The 18002-nt window shown below is 39.2% G+C and overlaps 1 protein-coding gene and 1 long non-coding RNA gene across 3 annotated transcripts in view; one reads left to right on the top strand and one right to left on the bottom strand.

Moving 5' to 3' along the window:
• Window positions 1-18002, top strand: part of LOC108430661 (KATNB1-like protein 1) — a 71254-nt gene that overhangs the window by 21584 nt on the left and 31668 nt on the right. The window lies entirely within an intron of this gene.
• LOC119264149 lies at window positions 1476-6243 on the bottom strand. Its single transcript, XR_005130805.1, has 2 exons — window positions 5527-6243; window positions 1476-3008 (listed from the first exon to the last, which is right to left on the bottom strand). It is a non-coding gene; the product is annotated as an uncharacterized LOC119264149 (long non-coding RNA).

Genomic DNA, 18002 nt, shown 5'->3' with positions numbered 1-18002 from the left:
GCAATATACAAGAGGGAGCATCCAAGAACAACAAATCTCACAGAACTCAAGCTGACCCATGAACTCTGTTCCTGACACAATGCAGAGCTGAGTCCACACAGATCTTAAATAATGACCACATGAAGCATAATTATTAAACACACTGACCATGAGGGCACTTGTACAGTCTGAGGGCAAAGGGTCTGTTCACATGCCTGAAACTTGCCTAAAACATGAGTTGAACCAGTTGTTTTTGAGTAGGGAAATCACCAAATTGTGCTGGACCTCCATAAGCAGCATTCTGACTAATGGTCCTACCTTGTTTAAATGTCATACTCTTGCACCTAGTTATAGGCAGTTTCGGCTATTAAACTATTGGAAGTATATTTTGATATCCTAAATGACAGCATCACAAAATTTCAGCATTAAATGTATCTGTCACGATTGCCCCCTCCCAGTCCTGTCCGTGTGCTTGTGTTTACCTTCCAGTCCTGTCCATGTGCTTTTGTTTTCATTGAGATCTTCCTGGTCCTGCCCCCTTGTTTTCAAACTCCACCCTTGATTATTTTCACCTGTGTTGTCCACCTGTGTATTGTTAATCCTCATTGTTTCTCTGCCTTTAAGCCCTGTGTTTTCCCTAGTCTCTCACTGGTCTTTGTTTGAATTGTGTGATGTGCTTGATGTGCTTGATGTTTGAAGTGTTTGTAGTATATTGTTTGATCTTTGTATTGGATTGTTTGATGTTTGTTCTTCTGGCCTCCGTTGTTTGTTTTTCCTGTGTTCATTTTCGTTAGGTCTGTTCCTCCTTCTATCTGTGTTGGCTCTCTGACCCTGGACTGTTTTGACCCTGGTTCTGGATTTGCCCTTAATAAACCTCGCTTTTCTCAGCGCATGCGTCTGCCTCATCATCGCTCCCACGCGTTAAGAGTATTGATCAGATAATATAATGGCCTATGTCAGTGATTCTCAAACTGGTCCCCAGGGACCCCCAGATACTCCAGAAATATGCTTTGACCTAACTTGCAACCCATGGGGATAAAGGAAAAAAGGGTCCATAGGCAGGAATTCTGTTTGCCTAAATAATCTCATCAGAGATCAAGAAGTGATGAAAAAAATTATATTATGTTATATTATGCTAATGATATGCACATATAGGACCACTCAATGGATAGAACACTGGAAGTGAAGAACCCTGCTTAAGCCCATTCTACAGGCATTCTCCTAATACTGCTTATAATCTTTGGAATCAGAGTAGGAATGTTTTACTGTCTGTTACACTTACATCAAATGGAAATTTGTCTTACATTTTTTTCCAGCCAGAACTGCCATTCAGCTTTATATTTGCTCTGCCTTCTTGAGGCCCGAACTACAACCCACAAAAAACCATTTATACATAAAGTACAGCCACTCAATAAATTGTTGGTCAGATTTTATGGATTTATAAGGCCACACTAACAAGTTCTGCGTGCACATGCACACACACACAAACATACAAAGGAGGTCTGACAGATTTTATTAGCAATGCAGCACACAAGCCTGACCACACCATCAATTAGTCTGTATCATGTCCAACCAGCAAGGCTTAGGAAAGAACACGGACTCCTAAAATTAGATCATTCACCAGCCCCCTTTCACGTTTATTTTTCTGTCAGATCTCTGCCTTTTCAGCCACGTATCTATACTGCAAGTTTTCATCTACTGCCTATTTTGCCAACAAGCTGTTTTTTTAAATGTCAGTATACATGTTAGAAGAAAGCAAAATAAGACATTTGGTTTTTGATTTAATCATTTTACAAAGAAAACAAAGTTGGCTCCTAGCACCTAAACATTGCTAAAATGCTAAACATACAGAAAATGAAAAACACAATTATTTTAATACAGTTCTTTCTTGATTGAACCAAAGATGCTTTCCAAACTAAATAAATAAAAATACCTGCATCAAAATAAACATTTAGCAAAAAGAGGTGTGTCAAACTTATCCATAAAGTAGCTCTTTTATGCATGTTAAAATGTCTAAAAACTGTTTTGAATTTATCTTGAAGTATATTAATTGTTTCATTGTTTTCATTAGGCAGCTTCGTTTACTAACCCTCCCATGGGTTGGCTGCATTTTGGCCTAGGCTAGCTGTCGCTGTAAGTTATTTATGTTCTTTAAAATAAGATGGTGATTAAATGAATAGTTTCCATGACACTCAACTCAAAACATTCATAATGAAAAAAAAGGGTGAATCTTGAGAAATAACTGTCTGATTGGCAACAAAATTGGCAGATAATGTTGCTGTGGGAATATGAGAAAGTAAGTAGAAACATGTTTTACTCAAACATGTTTAACTACTTAAATGATCCATGGTACATTTCACCCCATGATAGTTTGTGCTCCACTCTCGCTCAATTCTATATTTCACATTATGTTCTAAACGGCTCTTGAAATGATTTGATAATTTTACTTTTGTATTTAAATGTGGTCCATCCAGCCGCTACATCTTCACCAACCTAAGTGTTGAAGATCAGTCTGAATCAATAATTAGTAAAATAAAATGGCCAATCCTTCTGAATTATTTGAATTGTTGAAAGCTCTGCCATTAACTATATATTCAGGGGGATTTGTTCATATTTCATAGGAAGACACATTTCATCTGTACCAAAAAAGAAAACCTCAGTAGAATGACAAAGCTATGTGTTATCTTGAAAAATCTAAATAGAACTTGACATAAATCAGATTGGCTAAGAATGGAAGGTACATAATGTGAAAAATGCCCCAGGCTAAATATAGCCAAAAATGACGTGAGTAAAGGCCACCATTTGGTCATATTTGGGTATGCAGTAATGAAGAAAGCACATGTGTTATAGGACATTTTTGAAATAGATTCCTTGCTGGCATGAGGAGTGAAACAGGGGGATGCAGGTACATCTGAAACTCATGCTTCTCATTCCCGCAGAGCTTTAGAAGACTCCTCATAAAGGGACCTTTGTACTGCTGATCTGTGGAAGTCATGGGGAGACAAGGGAGCTATTGGGCTCTAGGAATCCTGCAATATGAAGAAAAAAAATCACAGATCCACAGAGAAATTAATAGTGAAAGTAATAACTCCTTATCAATAGCACATTGATGGTGGGCAGGTGCTGCCAGGGCTGCACAACATCATCAATAAATAAGTTATCTCACCAAATCTTGTCCCAGATGAGTTTCTGGGGGTGTTGTGATGGATCAAGGATTTCCTGTCTTCCAGCAAATGTAAACAACCTTTCATAAGGAGATCGCTAGTTCAATCCCTGGTGCTACAGACATCTGAGGCAGGGAGACCAAGAGAACACAATTGACCTCCCTCTCTCCCATCACTCAGCGTGATGCTAGCCAGTGCAGGCGTCTGTTAGCTGATGTAACAGAACTGGCGCTTAATATTCTCCTGCAAGTGCGTTCAGCTTTCCAATGATGTTGTGTAAGCGACAGTTTAACAAGATGTGGTGGTTTGCTTTACATGATTTAGGGGAAGCTTATGATTGCCTTCGCCCCTCTAGAGCTGGTGGTGATGTGTGTGATGGTGTGATGAGAGAATGCTAACCAGTGGGTGGAGCTGGATATGACTAAATTGAGGATGAAACTGGAAAAAAAGCCCCAAAAAAGAGAATTTTTCACACTTTCTCTACAGTTACATTGCTATGATATATAATGAAATCTACTAAAAAGTAAATAATTTGATGTGAGTTGATGTGAGGTGATGTTTTTTTACAGAGGTAGTGATAGTATTTTTTTTTGCCTCTACAAACACATTGACTGATGTCTGAGACACTGTTTTACTAAGGATAGAAAACTGCCTGGATCAGAGGGCACAGTGTCCAAGGACCTCACGCCAGAAAACCAAAGATGGCTCAAATCATATATATATATACACATAAATTAAGAAATGCAATCTATTCTCAGGACCTTTATTATTGACTCAGCCAAGAGTTTTCCCAACTTTTGCCATGATCGCAGCAGTGAAATAAATTGGATATTGACTTTTTTTTTTTGGAATCCGTGGAAGCCAAATGTCTTACTGTTCACTTCCAAACCATACGCTGCTAAAGCTCTCCTCTGATAATCACCCATGTTTGCCAGTGTTGCTGTCACCATGCCAACATTTTATAGCTTCATGCTGCCGTCTGTCTCATCTTACTTTTAGATACAGAACATCTTTTTGAACGCAAACATTTAAGTAAAGCAAAAGTCTGTTCTTTCATTACTACTTGGTTTTTGTTAAAAGAAAAAGAAAAAAAAACACACAAAACTGCACAAAACTTTACAGTGTAGACACAAATGAATTTATTTTCAAAACAAAAAAGATTGCATTGCAGAAAGTAAATAAACACAAACTATTGTTTAGTGTTACCTTATTACTGTCTATTGTCTTATTGTAGGAGGTCGGGGTGGGATTGTGCCCACAGGTGTAGTAAGCCCTCAAACAGACCCTGAGTTTTATGATTTTGAGAGAAATTTTTGACTTAAAAGGTACCTTTAAAATCTATTCAGGGTGAAGGGGGGTACATACAGGGCATTGTAAACCAAAATAATACCCAAAGACTCCCAAAACATGTATGCAAAAGTTGTGTCCAGGTCAAATTAGATGTTTTTTGTGCCCTGGTAAAGTTACATGTTCTGTTGATTGTGAAATTAAGTTCACACATGGTCTACAGAGATCTGCACATTATAATGCATAATGAGGACTATTTACTGAATTTAATGTATTGGGGGAAAAAATATTAAATGTGGCCTTTGCAAAAGTCATTATATTTTTGTTTGCTTGCCTAATATCTAAGTGGAGAGAGATTTTCTTCCAAGCATTTTGGAGCATTTCTATTGGTCCATTCCTTATAAAATTGTAAAGGGCAGCTGTGCTCAAATGATGAAGAATCATTTTAGATACCCAATCAAATAGCTAGATTTGCATTTAGATAGGAACCCCTGGTTCCTGTCATCATCACTGTTAAGGAATTGTCAAGTTTCTCTATGCAGCCTTTCACATCGAACCACTCTTCATGACAATCACTTTAACATCTCATGATTGCACTATGCTGAAATTCTGAAAAAATTATGAAATTCCCCTTCGTACCATATCACCGTTTACAGTGATACAGTTTTAATATATTGCAGAGCATATCATAATTACATGCACATGATATGGTGGTATTTGATCTATATCACTCAGCCTTTGCATGTATCCTATTTTTTTCAAGGAGACGAGGACAAGAAAGAAAACCCCATGTTCCTTGTTTTGAGAATTAAGTACGTGGTTGACAGTTTTCAAAGCCTGAGTTATGTATCTCATAAAACAGAAGGGATAATTATCATTGCTGTCATATGTATGAAAAAGAGTATCTCCTTTAGCTTGATTCATAGGATTAGAGTGACAGTCTAATGTGCTAGATATATTACCAGTGAGCAGGGAGAGGAAAGTTAAGTCTTCTGTTTGACATTTCAGGGAAGAAGGAAGCCCTAAAGGATTTGTCTATGGAGCTTAACACAATTAGGCAGTATCTATGTGACTTCGAGGATCTCCATGTTCTTACCCCAAGAAAGATGTGGCTCATAAATATCTGGTCTGGAATGATCTTTTCTGCACGCTGCTTTTGGTCACATACTTCAGGCTGAAGTTCCATATTGAGAACGAAGGCTTGAGACGCTCCCCAATCGCAGCTTCTGGGCACCAGAAGCCTGTGGTTTTGCCCACCGCATTCCTTTATTTCCTGTAAGGAGTGATGAGTTAATCCTGCAGCTCAGTCGCTCTGCACATGATGTACCCTAAGCTTCCGTATGCTTCAGTTTGGGCCTCTCGACCTGCACGATCAAGATCAACCACATGGGATACTCATGGAAACCATCCTGATGAAATAACAGGTTCTGTTATGTAGACCCTACTATAGTTTTCCAAAGGGAAAATAAAGCGATCCCAGTGGCAGATAACAAGAAGGCTTACACCTGAACCCTGTGTAGACAGCCATTTCCTTACTCACGGCCTGCTGCTCTCCTGAGGAAATAGACTCATTCGCTGCTGCATCTGACCTCAGGTATCAACGATTCCATTGTGCATGGCACACTGGGTTTTAGCCCTTTGGAACGTCACTCTTCATGGCTTAGGTATCCAGCACCATTCCATCTAGATTCCCACTGTGGGAGAGTAAGAGTCTGCCAGTCTGAGGCAGAAAAACAGGCCAGATTGAAGGAACAACAAGCCCAGCATTGTTCACAGTTGCCACATCTCACATTATGCGAAAACAGCAGGATCCTGCACCATGTCTAGTGTGAGCAGGAGGTTGACTGTTAAAAAAAAAACTGGAGAGAAAATTTATATTGTGCAATTTTCACTAGCTTGGTGCAGTCTAGAGCACTGTCTGATTTATGGCTACACTCTTAAAAAAAGGCAATTCTTCAAGGGTTCTTTAGTAAAGAAAATGGTTCTAGATAGAAGCATGAGCACTCAAAGAATCTATTGCATGAATACAGGGTTCTTTGCATCATGAAAGGGTTATTCAGATTGCTTGAGAATATGCTGTAGATGGACATTTTTTGAAAAGTGCAAGGATTCTTCTATTATTATGATGTCAAGCTTATAACAATAGAAGAATCGTTTTGGGTGCTATATAGAACCCTCAAAAAGGTTCTATATAGAACCATCTGTAGCACAATTACGCACATTTTCCATCAATCTGAAGAATCCTTTCATGATGCAAAGAACCCTATAATCATGCAAAATATTACTTTAGGTTTAGACATAGGTTTAGGAATCAGTATCAAGTATTAATTTTCTCAGAAGTGTAACATTACAGCATTAGGACAAAACCATCCAAAGATGATGATTTATATCACACTGTCTTTATGAATTAAATTTAGAACAAAGTTCAAACAGAGGGCTGATAATGGGACCATGAATGATATTCCTTCTTTCATGTGGCTGAAATGGATCGTTTCTACTGACATAACATGCTTTCAAAGCAGGATCTCTCAGCACTCACAATCATCAAACACCCATTAAACAAATAAACAACGTGTTGGCCAGAAAACGACAATGCAAAAAGGAACAAAGAAAACTTTTCAATTGGCTGTAGTTAAAGATAACTTTGCTGATGATTGGTGTCAGATGGGCAAAACTTAAGTGCCCGCTGATTGGTTTCACTGACCCATGACTGACCTCAGAACAGAATTACATGGTTGATGCCAGGTTTAAGTACCCTCTCATACACAGTTATTCCTTTGTCTAATCAAAGCCATCCTCTTTCTGTGCTGTTAATTATAAAGACGTTCTGGAATGTGAACGACATCAAACTTGGGAGTCATGCTGGTTCTTCAGCACAGTTCTAAATAACCAAAGAAAATGTAGTTCCTGATATTGGTAGAGCAGTTAAGAAAATCTCTATGACAAATTTCTGCCACATAATGCAATTGACTGCAAAATAAGGACTGTCTCAGAGCGCTACTTCCACTGTCATGTAAAGGAAAGGCGTTGACAATACTCCTTATAATAAACCTGCAATGAAAATGGTGGTGATTTAACTATGGGTTAAAACCACACTCACAGTTCAATGTCAAAACTACAGTCAGATGTATGCTGACTCATGCTAAGGTATGCTAAACTATATCTAAGTTACTATACCTGCTAATACTGATTTTAAAGTGATCTCCGTTGATAAACAATGTCATATAACAATGTTAAAATCAGTCAACTTACCTTTTAGCTTATCATAATTTATCCTCTGACAATCAGCTTCATAACTTCTGAATAAACAGGACTGTTCAGTGCTCACATTTGTGATTAAAACATTTTGTGTATGGATACATTTATGCATTCATGCTTATAATTTGTATTGTTTGATTAAAGTTTTAAATTCCATATATGAGACATCACTAGCTCATCTGAGGGGACAGCTGCTTTCACTCAAACCTCCTCATTACACATGAAAATCTAATTTGATTCATGTAAACATGATATCTAGAATATTTTTGCTTCAAACTGGCCTATATTCATATTGCCAGTTTCTAACATTTAAGTCTGCACTGAACATCCATAAATCCAGTTTATTTCTGAATAATGAATCATTTATATAGAGATACACCTTTGTGTGCTTCTACATTTTTCCTTTGTGCTGCATAAGTTTTTAGTCTGTTAGTACAAGTGCTAAAGAAACCAGCCATTAGGGGTGTACTTTGTGTACTTCTGGTGTCAGTCCCAAGCCCGGATAAATGGTGAGGGTTGCGTCAGGAAGGGCATCCGGCGTAAAACTATCATGCGGATCACAAATATGATTGCCATACCGGATCAGTCGAGGCCCGGGTTAACAATGACCGCTTCCGGTGCTGTTGACCAGCAGGGTGCTGGTGGAAATTGGACTACTGTAGGTCGAAGACAGGATTGAAACTGTTCTATCATGGTGTAGAGAGGAAGAGAAATGGAGTAGGGATAATCCTAAAGGAACAGCTTGTGAAAAGTGCTCTGGATGTAAAGAGAGTGTCAGACAAGATCATGAGCCTGAAGTTGGAGGTTGATGGTGTAATTTTGAATGTGTTCAGTTCATATGCACCACAGGTTGGTTGTCAGTTAGAGGAGAAAGAGGAATTTTGGAGTAAGATGGATGAAGTGGTAGATGGTGTCCCTAGAGAGGAGAGATTAGTGATTGGTGCAGACATGTTGGTGAAGGGAACAGAGGGGATGAAGAGGTGCTGGGTATATATGGTGCGAAAGACAGAAATGCGGAAGGTCAGATGGTTGTAGATTTTGCCAAGAGAATGGAAATGGCTGTGGTGAACACGTATTTTCAGAAGAGGGAAGAACACAGGGTGACATACAAGAGTGGAGGGAGGTGCACACAGGTGGATTATATCCTTAGCAGGAGATGCCAACTAAAGGAGATTGGAGATTGTAAAGTGGTACCAGGGGAAAGTGTAGCAAGGCAGCATAAGGTGGTTGTCTGTAGAATGAGATTAGAAACAAAGAAGAGGAAGAGAGTGAAGACAGAGCCAAATATTAGATGGTGGAAGCTGAAGGAGGAGGATGGTTGCAGGCAGTTCAGGGAAAAATTGCAACAGGCCCTTGGGGGCAGTGAGGAGCTACCTGAGGACTGGGAAACTACAGCTAAGGTGGTGAGAGAAACTGGCAAAAATGTGTTGGGTGTTTCGTCTGGTCAGAGAAAAGAAGACAAGGAAAGTTGATGGTGGAATGGGGAAGTCCAGGAGAGTATTCAGAAGAAGAAGGCAGCTAAGAAAAAGTGGGATAACCAGAGAGATGAAGGAAGTAGGCAGGAGTACTGTGAGGCTAGTCGCATAACGAAAAGAATGGTGGCAAAGGCAAAGGCTCAGGCCTATGATGAGCTGTATGAGAGGCTGGACAGTAAAGAAGGAGTAAAGGACTTGTATCATTTGGCTAAACAGAGAGATAGAGCTGGAAAGGATATACAGCAGGTTAGGCTGATAAAGGATAGAGAGGGAAATGTACTAGTGAGTGAACAGAGAGTGTTGAGTAGATGGAAGGAGTACTTTGAAGAACTAATGAATGAGGAAAACGAGAGAGAGAGGACAATGGGGGGAGAGATAGTGGATCAGGAAGTGCAGAGAATTAGTAAGGTGGAAGTGAGGGTAGCTTTAAAAAGGATGAAGAATGGAAAGGCAGTTGGTCCAGATGACATACCTGTGGAGGTATGGAGATGTTTAGGAGAGAAGGCAGTGGACTTTTTAACCAGGTTGTTTAACAAAATCCTGGAGAGTGAGAGGATGCCTGATGAGTGGAGAAGCAGTGTACTGGTCCCCATTTTTAAGAACAAGGGTGATGTGCAGAGCTGCAATAACTACAGAGGTATAAAGTTGATGAGCCACACCATGAAGGTATGTGAAAGAGTTGTTGAAGCAAGGCTAAGGCGAGAGGTTCAGATCAGTGAGCAGCAGTTTGGTTTCATGCCCAGAAAGAGTACCACAGATGCAATTTTTGCGTTGAGAGTGTTGGTAGAGAAGTACAGAGAAGGTCAGGAGGAGCTACATTGTGTCTTTGTGGATCTAGAGAAGGCATATGATAGGGTGCCAAGACAGGAACTGTGGTACTGTATGAGGAAGTCAGGTGTAGCTGAAAAGTATGTTAGGGTGGTGCAGGGCATGTATGAGGATAGTGAGACAGTGATGAGGTGTGCAGTTGGAGTGACAAATGGTTTCAAGGTGAAGGTAGGGTTACATCAGGGATCAGCTTTGAGCCCCTGCTTGTTTGCAATGGTGATGGAAAGGTTGACAGATGAGGTCAGGCAGGAGGCTCCATGGACCATGATGTTTGCAGATGACATTGTAATCTGTGGTGAGAGTAGAGAGCAGGTGGAAGAGAATCTGGAGAGGTGGAGGTTTGCACTGCAGAGGAGAGGTCAGTAGAGACAAGACGGAATACATGTGTGTGAATGAGAGGGAGGCAGGTGGAAAGGTGAAGATGCAAGGAGTAGAGGTCGTAAAGGTGGATGACTTCAAATATCTTGGGTCAACCATCCAGAGCAATGGACAGTGTAGAAAAGAGGTGAGAAAGAGGGTGCAGGCAGGATGGAGTGGGTGGAGACGGGTGTCAGGGATGATGTGTGACAGAAGGATAGCAGCAAGAGTGAAAGGGAACGTTTACAAGACAGTAGTGCGTCCTGCTATGATGTATGGTTTGGAGACTGTGGCTCTGTCTAAAAGACAGGAGGCTGAGCTGGAGGTGGCGGAGATGAAGATGCTGAGATTTTCGTTGGGAGTGACAAGGATGGACAAGATTAGAAATGAGCAAATCAGAGGGACGGTGAAGGTGGAGCAGTTTGGAGATAAAACCAGAGAGGCCAGGTTGAGATGGTTTGGACATGTGTTGAGGAGGAATAGTGGATATATTGGTCAAAGAATGTTGGAGATGGAGCTGCCGGGTAGAAGGAGAACAGGTAGACCTCAGAGAAGGTTTATGGATGTAGTGAAGGTGGACATGGAGATGGTTGGTGTAAAAGTAGAGGAGGCAGTGGACAGGGCAAGATGGAGGCAGATGATCCACTGTGGCGACCCCTAAAGGGAGCAGCCGAAAGAAGAAGAAGAAGAGTACAAGTGCTAAAGATGCTTGCAGGTGCCCTGAGCTGAAGGGTTTATGTACCAAAACTAACAAAAGGAGGTGAGACTTGTGAGAATTTTGCATTTGGTTAGTTGTCTCCCCAAATTGTTCAATAAAAAAAACAAACACATTAATTTGTCTAACACTATTTAATCATTTCAAACCCCACATAATCCACCCACTATATCTCTACATGGTTCTTATAATGACATAAAGTACAGTATGATAACATGCTGTTTGCTTATAGCTCAAATTAACCATTACAACTTCTGGGCTTATTGATGTTTCATAGCTTTTGCAATTGTACATTGTCAAGCAATTCCATTTTATTTGTATAGTAGTCTCTAGATTATCTACATACGTCCAGCTCAGCAGTTTTAGGTACAGGCCTAAAACCAGGGGTAAAGGTTAGGGTTAGGTTTTGAAGTGAGGCTAAGCTTAGGGTTCAAATGATCGTTTGAGGTTAAAGATGCTTAAAAAAAGAAAATTAGGCAAATGGACGATTGGCAATTAGTCCAAAATAAATTAATGATTATATAAGAACCTATAAAACATTAAGAAGCTTCCTTATTTCTGACTGAGATTACACAGATTCATGCGTGACGGATTCAAGGAGTAACCTGGAATGCTGCTGAGTAACGTTACCTTAACATCTGTTGCTATGACTCCCATGGAAACAGCAAAAAAGTGTTTTTTTTATATATATACTGAATAAGGGCGTCAGCAAACACAGACCCTGAGATTTACTTCCACTAGACATCAGCTCAGAGGTGAAGAGGTTACAGAACAATGAACGCATTCCCAGCCCAACCCTTGTTGTTTTCAAGAAGCATTCTGTTGAAACACTGCCACCTAGTTGCAACACAATCAAAAAATGGTCTCCCACCCTCCCCATCTCTCTCCATTCATTATATTTTGGAAAATCTGAAATGGAAGAATGTATTAACTTGTGTTTACCCTTTTTAGGCTAAGACAAAAACCAAAAAAGACAGTATAAATGCCAAGAAACCAAAAGTAAATAATAATGCCCACAAGGTTATTTTTTCAGGTTCCTGTGGAGAAATAAGACATGAAGAAATCAGCAATCTCTACTAAGACATTCTATTTTGCCTGTCCTGTCAGACGTAGCATGAAGTCTGTGTTGTATGAGTACAGTCAAATATCTGATTCTTCAAGACTGAAACAGGGTATTCACATTCAAATGTCTTTGGAGCTCAGCGGGATGAAATGAGGCTCAACTTTACAGTATTTAATGTCTTGGAATCTTTAAACTTTAAGCCTTAATTTAACCTTAAACTTTAAGTTTATCATGAGAACATAAACCTCTCCTAGCTATGTTTAGTTCTTCCAACAGAGCAGTTTCACTAACTAATTGATCCAAAAGAATAAGAATGAATCAATTAACCCTTATGGCATTGCACTTTAGAAGTTGATATGTTGTGAAAATCGTCAATGTGTCAAAGGTGAAATTCCTCATTAAAATTCTTACTCTTCAAATTTCAAAACTGTTTCACCACAGCCACATACCAACACAGTATCCCTTTCCATCTGCCATCACATGTAAGTAGCAGAATATGTTTATAGCCTTTTTCCACCATTGTGAAAATGTGAAAACACAGTCTGCCTTTTCTTCCTAGCAGTATAGAAGTTTTTATATGGAGGTTTTTTCGGTGGTTTTCAAAGGCTTCCTGCTGAGTTCTCCTGTTGATCTTGCATTCCAAGAGTCTTGTAAGGTGGTAGGATTGTTATTAAGCAGAGCTCTGCAGCAAGAACATTTTAAGATGTGCTCAGCAAACCGGGAGAGGCTGTATGTAGTGAGCTTGTGGAAATCTAGCTTCAGAACAGTGGCACTGCGGTTGAAGGAGGCACACTGGATTTGGGCTAGATTGAAACTACCACAGACCATCTGGACTCCACCAAACTGGTTTATAGAATGACTGGGAGGGATAGTGTGGATAGCTTTCATTGCATGAGGGGGGAAAAATACCACCCAGCGCTAGTTTTTGGTGTAAGGAACGCTGGAGAGTAAAAATAATACAAACAACTCAAAGATCCACCACAGTCTGGAGCGCAGAGCTACTGTGTGCTCTTAAGGTTTGTTTTAACTGCTCAATATGTTCGCTTTGCAAAACCATACACAATTTTTGATTAATTTAAGAGGGACACCTATTCCTACCTCCTATATCTCTTACTTGTTGTGCAGCACTCATGGACGACGGTGTTCAATAAGGCCCTCTTTACCCAAATGTAATAAATAGATACAATAATACTATCAGAGAACAATGTGCAATATTTTTTCTATACAACATGCAGTATTTGTATGTTTTATGTCTGCCAATGTTGTCTATTATGTCTATGTGCAGTTGCCTTTTATGTTAAATTTATGTATATTATTGGAATTGGAGAAACACAATCTCGATCAGCTGTGCACTGTTTATTGTATACTCTGAAGGACATATATCGTATACTCTGAAGTTTACTTTGACTAGCAGACTGAGACCGCAATGGATCACAAAAAAGTCTCCTGTAACATAGTATTGTTCCACATAGTAGTAGTATATTGGTCCAAACTCTTCCTTGGGTTGGGGTTTCATCAGAATCCTTTTAACCAGCATAACATACAAACAGTGCAAACTATGTTAATGCCAGCCTGTTAAGCTTGTTGGCTAGGCCAGGAAGGTTTCAGTCTTTTTTCAAATGAAAGTGAAAATGCAGCAGTTTCTTGATCACCTCCCACTTGCTGTAAAACTGGTCTTTTGGGGTTAGCCTTAGCTAAGACAGAGGCCAGAACGGTGAGGCCTGGCTGAGGAGCCAAACAACGCATTCTGTATCAGCTAATTCTGATACCATGAATGATTGTGATATTTCCCAAATTCCAAGAGTGTCTGACGATTGGAAGCATATCGGACACAAGTAGGAAACATAACATGAGAAATTAGACAGAGTTAAAGTGCCTCCTCTTCTTGTTCCACCTTAAAGGGTATACCAGTTACATTAAAGCATTTGTACAAGTGGAATGGAAAAGCTGCCAAGTGAAAAAACAATTTTGTAGAAATTCAGATGTGATTTATGCCAGAAAGCAATACTGGCATAAGTTTAACTACAACCCCATTTCCAAAAAAAGGTGGGATGCTGTGCAGAATGTAAATAAAAATAGAATGCAATGACATACAAATCATGTAAACCATATTTTTAAAGGAAAATACTACAAAAGACAACATATCAAATGTTGAGATTTTATTGTTATTGGAAAATTGCCCATTTTGAACTTGATGCCAACAACATATTTCAAAAAAGTTGGGACATGGGCAGGTTTACCACTCTTCTTCTTTTATCAAAACTCTGTGTTTGGTACCTGAGGAGAACAGTTGCTGTAGTTTTGAAAGTGAAATATTCCCATTCTTGTTTGCTGAAATAAGCAGGGCCTTCCCTGAAAAAGACATCATCTGGATGGCAGTATATGTTGCCAAAACATGTATATATTGTTTGCCATTAATAGTGCCTTCACAAGTGTGCCAGTCATTCATGCCATGTGCACTAATGAATTTCATATGTTTATTCGTCAGACCACAAGACACTTTTCTACTTCTCCTCAGTCCATTTTAAATGCACTTGGGCCCAGAAAAGGCAGCAGATTCTGTTTATGTTTTTTTTTTGTTTTTTAGAGTTTTAATTTGCATTTGTGGATGCAGCAATGAACTGCGTACTCTCTGTGCATACAGAGATTTCTCCAGATTCTCTGAATCCTTTAATGTTATTATGTACCATAGATGATGAAAATAAAAAGTCTGTGCTATTTTACATTGAGAAACGCTATTCTTTTTGCTCGCACAGTCTTTCAGAGTGGTGAACCCCTCCTCATCTTTAACACAACTTTACCAGCCTTTTGTTGGCCCTGTGCCAACTTTTTTGGAAAGGCACAAATTTGAAATGGGCATATATTTTTTAAAATATCTCAGTTTCAACATTTGCTATGTTGTCTTTGTACTATTTTCAGTGAAATATTGAGTTTAAATGATTTGTACATCACTGCACTTTGTATTTACATTTTACACATCTCAACATCGGAAATAGGATTCTCAAATTTGGAAATGGGATTGTATATATTGTTTAGTTTTTACTATTGTACATCTTAAAAATATCTCAGATTTACTTAGGTTGATGAAAATGGTACTTATTAAAAAGTGAAAGGATATCTCAGAATAATGTACCACAGTTAATCTAATTAATAATACATCTTTGGCCATACAGCCACTACTAGCTCCATACTACTGAAGTGTAATGTCTAAAGCATTGCTTTGACCAAAAGTGGCAGACAGACTGGAGTCATTAATGTCTTCAAAACAGAGTAGATGTATCTTGGGCTGTATTTCCAAAAGGCTTTTAGTGTGACTACCATCGCTACATGGCACAGTAACACTCACTCTAGCATTTAATGATGGTTACAATGTTAGCAGACGTTCAATAAACCAATCCAAGAATGAATGAAGTGTCAAAGGCAGCATTAGAAATTCAGAATTACAATGTTAACAGGAAGGTCTAGAGTCCAAACACTACCCCACTGACCTATTGTGCTTCTAGATTCTTAGTAATTGCAGAGGGGGTATTAGTTGACTGAACTTAAGCGATGACCAAAAGAGATCACTGAAATCTCAATCCATTATTCTCAATGGACACTCAAATTTCAGCATCACCACTCAAATGCTCCTGCTTTCATCATTCTTTCCAATTTACTTGGACAAAAAACCCACAAAGTCATTTAAGTTGAAGAACATCCGATTTCCTGCTTTGCTTCAAGATAAAGGCTATAGATCAGGGCTGCCCAAAGATAATGCATAAGGAGGTTTGATTTGGCCCACCTAAACCCATCCCTTCCCCCAATGAGAAAAAGAACATAAGCAAACATACTATATATTATTATAGTATATATGACTCATTAAATACTTATTTTCCTTTAAAATTGCATTCTTAAGGTTTTTAATCACAACATTTTGTGTACTTTTTTTTGTGCATAGTTTTGACTTTTTGCTCCTTGGCCAAACAAAAAAAATGCACTTTGGCACCCAAGGCTTGGGTGCCCCTACAATAATTAATACCTTGTGTAAGAAAAGACTGATTTCAACTCATCTAAACCAAATGTCATGGCTAGTCAAGACAAGCTCTTAATCATTTCAGAACTCATAGTGGCTGTGAACATTGAGGACTTGGTCTGGTATTTTCATACTTGATAAAAATACAACCCCAATTCCATTGAAGTTGGGACATTGTGTAAACAGTAAAACAGAATACGATGATTTGCAAATTCTTTTCAACCTATGTTCAATTGAATGCACTACAAAGACAAGATATTTAATGTTCAAACAGATAAACCTTAGTGTTTTTTGCAAATATTCACTAATTTTGAATTTGATGCCTGCAACACGTTCCAAAGAAGTTGGGACAGGGGCAACAAAAGACTGGGAAGGTTGAGGAATGCTCAAAAAACACCTGTTTGGAACATTCCACAGGAGAACAGGTTAACTGGAAGGGAGCATCCCTGAAAGGCTCAGTCGTTCACAAGCAAGGATGGGCAAGGTTCACCACTTTGTTCACTGCGTGAGCAAATAGTCCAACGGTTTAAGAACAACGTTTCTCAATGTACAATTTCAAGGAATTTAGGGATTTCATCATCTACAGTCCATAATGTCATCAAAAGATTCAGAGAATCTGGAGAAATCTCTGCAAGTAAGCACCAAGGCAGAAAACCAATATTGAATGCCCGTGACCTTCGATCCCTCAGGTGACACTGCATTAAAAACCGACATCATTCTGTAACGGATATTACCACATGGGCTCAGGAACACTTCAGAAAACCACTGTCAGTGAACACAATGTGGAAAAGTGTCCTGTGGTCTGACGAGTCCATATTTTCAAATTGTTTTTGGAAATCATGGACGTCGTGTCCTCCGGGCCAAAGAGGAAAAGGACTGTCTGGATTGTTATCAGCGCAAAGTTCAAAAGGCAGCATCTCTGATGGTATGGGTGTGTGTTAGTGCCCATGGCATGGGTAACTTGCACATCAGTTCTAGGGTACTAGACTGGCCTGCCTGAAGTCCAGACCTGTCTCCCGTTGAAAATGTGTGGCGCATTTTGAAGCGCAAAATACGACAACGGAGACCCCGGACTGTTGAGTAACTGAAGCTGTACATCAAGCAAGAATGGGAAAGAATTCCACCTACAAAGCTTCAACAATTAGTGTCCTCAGTTCAAAAACATTTATTGAGTGTTGTTAAAAGGAAAGGTGATGTAACACAGTGGTAAACATGCCCCTGTCCCAACTTCTTTGCAAAAAGTTTATCCATTTGAACAGTAAATATCTTGTATTTGTAGTGTATTACATTGAACATAGGTTGAAAAGGATTTGAAATCATCGTATTCTGTTTTTATTTATGTTTTACACAACGTCCCAACTTCATTGGAATTGGGGTTGTATGATTCCTAGGCTTTAATAAGACTTTCCAACAAAGCAATCTATTTAGTCTCATTTAGAGACGCTTGTGACAAGAAGGGTTCATGGTTTATTAACAAGGCAGTGTTTCAAGTAATGACAAAAATATCATTTGACAAGTAATATGCCTCGGTTATCTCCTAAGCCTTAAAAACAACCATCATCTTTACAGTGAAGCATTACCAACCGCAGTGTTCAAAGCAGCATTTGACAGTAGTAATAAATACAACGGTGGTAAATCTTCCTTCCACACTGTGTGGTTCAGAAAAGCATTCAGTGGAACATTAGAAATGTATGACAACATGCTAAAAATACGAAAGGGTAAAAGGTCGGGAATTTTGTGCAAATTGTGCAAGTAAAGATACAATTACAACAATAATAGTGTGGGGGTTATTGGTTAATTGGTAGCAGACACAGCAGTTCTTGCCCTCTCTGTGATGCTGTGTGTTTTCTGAAAGCTTTCAACA

Source organism: Pygocentrus nattereri, chromosome 10, assembly GCF_015220715.1.
Source record: "Pygocentrus nattereri isolate fPygNat1 chromosome 10, fPygNat1.pri, whole genome shotgun sequence".
In the NCBI taxonomy this organism is placed as follows: Eukaryota; Metazoa; Chordata; class Actinopteri; order Characiformes; family Serrasalmidae; genus Pygocentrus; species Pygocentrus nattereri.
This window is presented reverse-complemented; position numbering and strand designations above follow the sequence as displayed.